This window comes from Muntiacus reevesi, chromosome 3 (genome assembly GCF_963930625.1).
Source record: "Muntiacus reevesi chromosome 3, mMunRee1.1, whole genome shotgun sequence".
NCBI lineage: Eukaryota > Metazoa > Chordata > Mammalia > Artiodactyla > Cervidae > Muntiacus > Muntiacus reevesi.
In genome coordinates this window covers 30,994,951-31,000,950 of record NC_089251.1, presented here as the reverse complement: position 1 = coordinate 31,000,950, position 6,000 = coordinate 30,994,951, and positions in this window count along the sequence as shown.

Sequence of the window (6,000 nt, the reverse complement as noted above, 5' to 3'; positions counted from 1 at the left end):
AGTTTGTGGCAGTTTATTATGGCAGCTGCAGAAAAGGATTACACTTACCAGGGACCTGCTTGGCCCTCAGCACAGGGCAATCAGCAGTTTAAAACCTGAAACGGAATCATTGTATCAACAGAACTCACAGACCATGGGAGAGAGAAGTGTTAGTTGCTCAGTCGTGTCGGACACCTTGCAACCCCATGGACTGTAACCTCTATCCATGGGACTATCCAGGCAAGAATACTGGAGTAGGTAGCCATTCCCTTCTTCAGGGGATCTTTCTGACTAAGAGATCCAAACCCGGATCTCCTACATTGCAGGCAGATTCTTTACCACCTGAGTCACCGGGAAGTATAGGTATGGAAATGTACAGTTGGATTCTTAGTTTCCTGTGGAACCAGAACAAATGATCACAACTTGAATAGCATAAAACAACAGAAATGTACTCTTTCCCAAGTCTGGGGTCCACAATTGCAGAATCAAGGCGGTCAGTAGTGCCACACGCCCTGGAGGCTGGAGGGGAGAATCCCTCCCCACCTCCTCCAGCTTCTGGGGGCTCCAGGTGTTCCCTGGCTTGTGGCCACATCCCTCCAGCTTCTGCCTCCATCGTCACAACACCTCCTCATCTGTGCCTGTCTTCTCTGTGTTTCTCCTAAAGACATCAGATTTAGGGTCATCCAGGCAATCCAGGATGATCTCGTCTCTTGATCACAGCTGCAAAGACACTTTTTCCAAATAAGATCACATTCACAGGTTCCAGGGATTTGGCCATGTACCTATCTTCTGGAAGGGTGGTGACAAGGAACCGTGCAACCCACTACAGATCTCCAAGTGAAAAATGACTACTATTCCTTGAGGACAACTTCAAGGGAAAATGATATTGAGCACTTTACAAGTATTATCAAATTTGATCCCCTAGCATGTTGGGGGGTGGGGGGTGGGTAGGAAGATGGGGATAAGATCAGATCTGGATTTGGAATGAACGATTGCCCTAGTTGGGGGTGTAGAGAATGGGTGACGGGAGGAGAGAGGAAGAATAGGGTCAAGAAATGCTTCCCGAATCCTGAGATGGGGCGCCAGGCCAGGGAGTGGCTGCTGGAATGGTTTAGGTTTGAATATCTGCAATGAGGGCATGGAGCTAGCCCTTCTTGAAGCCCCTAGCCTAACCCCCTAAGAACTGGGCTCTTTTGAGCATTGGAACCAGAGGGAGGGAGAGGCACTGTGGAGTGGAGGCCTCCATCTCCTGCTGGCCTGGGCCTTGTCACCTTCAGTGTTCAAAATCTTTTTCTACTCCTTCGAATCCCAGCAGGCTGGGAGAGGCTCATTAGGGCATATTTCTATGGTGCCTCTTCCCGGAGGGGCCCTGGCTCAAGTGCTTTTGGAAATGTGACATTTCCATAGAGGCCTCGGGATTACTCAGCATCCACATACTGCTTTGCACTCCTTGGGCATGTGTCTTACTTGCCCCAAATTTAACCTGTCTGGGCCTCCACTTCCTCATCCAGGCTGAAGCAGAATGATGTTTTGAGTGTCTTCCAGCTCTGACGCCTAGGGAGCCATGATTCTGCCAGGTGCCCCTGGCCATAAGTTGGGCACTGAGTCTGAGATCACAGTGTCCTGCCCGGAGCAAGCTTCTGAGGATTCCCACTGGAGCTGCGCTTGTGCACCACCCAAAGCACCTGGAGTTCAGCCCTCCCTTGCCCCTTCCTTGCTGTGGGCTCCGGAGCAAGTCACCTCTTGTCTCTGAGTCCATTTCCTCACCTGTAAAATGGGGACCTGGGTAGTACCCAAGTCATAAAGCTGAAAACAAGAACACCACAGCGCCTGGAGGCAGGATCCCACAGGAAACAGGGTCACCGCCCACGGGGCAGCACGGACCAGTGCGTGCAAGGGGATGAATGGTTGGTATTAAGTTGATGTTATTTCAGCAGCAGGTTATGGAGTAGCTGCTCTGTTTCAAACACTGGGCTGGAGGAGAGCTGGCCCAGCTCATGAGGAGATGCTCACACCCAGGGTGAATCAGACCCAGAGACACCCCCATCCAGGGAAGAGAAGGTGGTCCTCACTGTGCTCTCTTCCCACCCAGAGGCCCCAGGAAGGGAGCAGGGCACAGGGGCTGTCAGATGGGGGAGGAGGGGTGAGGCCAGCGCCTACCCGCTAGGGCAGTTGACTGTGCCATTGAGACATGTGCATGCTCGCCCATCACACTCATCACACAAAACATGTACTCATACACTCCGAAACACTCATACTCTTACTTGTACATGCTCACGGTGGTCCAACAAGCGACCCAGAGGAGAGGCAGAGCCAGGGAGACCCTAACATGGACGCAGAAGTATCAAGAAACAGAGGACAGAGACACAAAGAAGTGACATTTGGGCTGAGTGTCAGAGAGGAAAACCACAGTGGGGGTCAAGAGAGAGACCCAGATGTAACCACAGGCAGGGCCCGAGGGAGACGGCAGCCCAGCCTGGCTCTGAGTAGGTCCCGCAGGAACAGCAGCACCAGGGTGGCTGGGCGACCTGGCCAGGAGGTGGCCGGTAACTCCCATTTGACTTGTCCTGTGGAGACTAGCCAGCCATTCTGCTGGGCTTTCCTGGGAGCTCAGATGGTAAAGAATCCACGTGCAATGCAGGAATCTGGGTTCAATCCCTGGGTTGGGAAGATCCCCTGGAGAAGGGAATGGCAGCTCATTCCAGTATCCTTGCCTGGAGGATTCCTCGGACAGTGGAGCCCAGTGGCTTACAGTCCGTGGGGTCAGACACAACTGAGTGACTAACACCACACTGATGCCCTTGAGCCCCATTTCCTAGGGGGCAGTCTCTGTTATCCACCACGAGGATACTGAGAATTGGGGAGCTGGAATCATCTGTCTGAGTCCCCTGCAGCATCCAGGCCAGTGCCCACGGTTGACTCCAGAGGACTCCTGTCCTCCAGATGAAGGCTCCGAACCTGAGCCAGAGGAGTCGGTGAGGGGTCTGGGCCCTGTAGAAGACATCCTCCTGGCCCGCCCATCTACTCTGCAATTGCTGTGGGTACACCCTGCAGACTCCTTGCCTCTCTGCACGAGTGTCCTGTTTCCTGCCCCGACGCCCACTACTCGGCCTCCCTGAGGCTCACACTGGCATGCCTGCAAGTACTTGAGAGTAAACCCACCGACTGGGGCCCCTCGACCACTGTAGGATGGAAACAGACAGATAAATACCATCCCCCCTTCCCCCTGCTCCAGTCACCCAGCCAAACATGCCCAGGTGCCTTCTGCACGGCTCCTCAGAGGGTCCCAGAGGGACTGAGCCCCACTGCCCGTGGCAGGGACCACTCCCTGCAGTAAATACACACCCTGTATTTACTGGCTTTCCTGTCTTCCCTCCCTGGGAGTCACTCTCCCAATTAAACCACCTGCACACAGGCCCGTGTCAGGCTCTGCTTTCAGCTGAGGCCCCAGTCAGGGCCCTCCCGGGGCCCAGCACCAGGGGAGCTGGGGATTTCTCTCCTCCCACTTCTCTTTCCCCAGGACTCCAGGGTTCTGCTCTGATCTATTGTTTGCTGGATTCAGGAGCCACCGCTTTTCCCCAGGGGGGCACACCACTCTTGTTTATCCAATAACCATTAATTCTCAGCAATCATCTCTAGTCTCAAACCATACAAACAAAAGTTGCCTTTGGCAAACAGGTATCCTGTCTGAGTGGATCCTGGGATCGGGTGGAGGTTGGGACGCCCTCCAAGCTTCTAGCCAAGCCCGTAATTCTGTCTTCACTTTAGGACATGTGTCATAGGCAAGTCACCCACACAGCCATTCATGGTCTTGGGTTGTGTGGGTGTGTGCATGTGTGTTTGCAAGATAGATTTACTTTATCTTTTGATTGTAAAAGAATGCATGTCAGTTGTCCAGATAATGCAAGATGCATAGCTTAGAAGACACTTCACCCCCTTTTCACTTGAGTGGGGTTATTTTTTTATTTTTATTTATTATAATTATTTTTGCCCCACCATGCAGCATGTGGGATCTTAGTTCTCTGACCAGGGATCAAACCCACACCCCCTGCATCCCCGAAACAGAAGCTTGCAGCCTTAACCACTGGACCGCCAGGATAGTCCCTGTGTGCGTGCGTGCTCAGTTGCTCCAGTTGTGTCCAATTCTTTGCGATCCCATGGACTGTAGCCCACCAGGCTCCTCTGTCCATGGGATTCTCCAGGCAAGAACACTGAGTGGGTTGCCATGCCCTCCTCCAGGGGATCTTCCCATTCCACGGATGGAAACTGCATCTCCTCTGTCTCCTGCATTGGCAGGTGGGTTCATTAATGCCACCTGGGAAGCCCAGGATAGCCCCTAGTTATCTTTAATTTACCCTGGCCCAGGACATGTTCTGCATCAGTGAATGAGGCCTGTTGGTCCTCTCAGGGACAGCCAGGTGCATTTCTCCTTAAGGAAATCATCCACTCATTCAGTGGCTGTTTTGAGCACCCACTAGGTGCCACGTGCTGGAGAAGCAGCCGTGAGGGAGCCAGCTGAGACTCTTGTAGCCTCGCTGTCTGTCTCTGACTAGCTGTGTCTTCCCTGACTGCCTCTCTTACTCAGTAGCCTCCGGCTTCAATGAGGGGCTGCAGCTGCCCTCCTGGGTTTCCCACATCCACAGGGAAGGGCTGTGCGTAAGACCCAGGATGAAGAACAGGGTTGGGAGTGTGCTGTCCTGCTGCTGAACCTTGGCAGAGGCTTCAGACAATCCGATGCTCCCCTCCGGTCCTGCAAGGCCCTGTTTCAGGTGGGCTCTGCTCAGCTGAGGGTCTATCTTGGTGGACACAGTACCCTGGCAGAGCCGGCAAGCATCTTGAGAGCATGGGCAAGGTGGCTCCTCTGGTCTTTCCTGATGGATGCCTGGGCCAGCTGGGCATCCTGGGTGCTCTCAGCACATGTCTGTTGAACAGGTGGCATGGCTGAGAGAGGAGGATTGTGGAAGGCCAGGGAGCAGAACAGTGAGGTCAGCAGTCAGGGTAGGAGGGGGCGAGAGATTTCTGTGTGGAACCCACTCCCCTCACGGGGTTCGTGGGGAGGAGAGGTCAGGGCATGGGTGGTAGAAGAAGGTTCATCAGGAAAGCCACAGGGCCCAGGGGCTGGGCGTGGCCTTGCCAAGTGGGGAGCTCCACAGAACCCCAAGAGTTGGCATGGGTGCCAGGAAAACAGGAGGGATTCACAGAAGGCACAATGTGCTTGTCCCTTGTGCCCAAGCAGGCTCAAACAGTATTCATCAGCTTTTTCTTTTTTAACGTTTATTAACACATGTATCTTGGTTGTGTTGGTGGTGGTAAAGAACCTGCCTGCCAATGCAGGAGACGTAAGAGATGCAGGTTCAGTCCCTGGGTTGGGAAGATCCCTGGAGGAGGGATGGCAACGCATTCCAGTATTCTTGCCTGGAGAATCCCATGGACAGAGGAGCCTGGCTGGCTACCGTCCATAGGGTCGCACAGAGTCAAACATGATTAAAGCAAGAGCATGAGCACTTGGTTAAACATAAAAATCGTACCTCTTTTAATATTGTGAAACGATTCAAAATTCAGAAAACTAAGATCATGGCATCTGGTCCTATCATTTCATGGCAAATAGATGGGGAAACAGTGGAAACAGTGACAGACTATTTTGGGGGGCTCCAAAAGCACTGCAGATTTTGACTGCAGCCATGAAATTAAAAGACGCTTACTCTTTGGAAGAAAAGTTCTGACCAACCTAGACAGCATATTAAAAAGCAGAGACATTACTTTGCCAACAAAAGTCCGTCTAGTCAAAACTATGGTTTTTCCACTAGTCGTGTATGGATGTGAGAGTTGGCCCATAGTGAAAGCTGAGTGCCGAAGAACTGATGCTTTTGAACTGTGGTGTTGGAGAAGACTTTTGGGAGTCCCTTGGACAGCAAGGAGATCCAACCAGTCAATCTTAAAGGAAATTATTCCTGAATATTCATTGGAAGGACTGATGTTGAAGCTGAAACTCCAATACTTTGGCCACCTGATGTAAAGAAC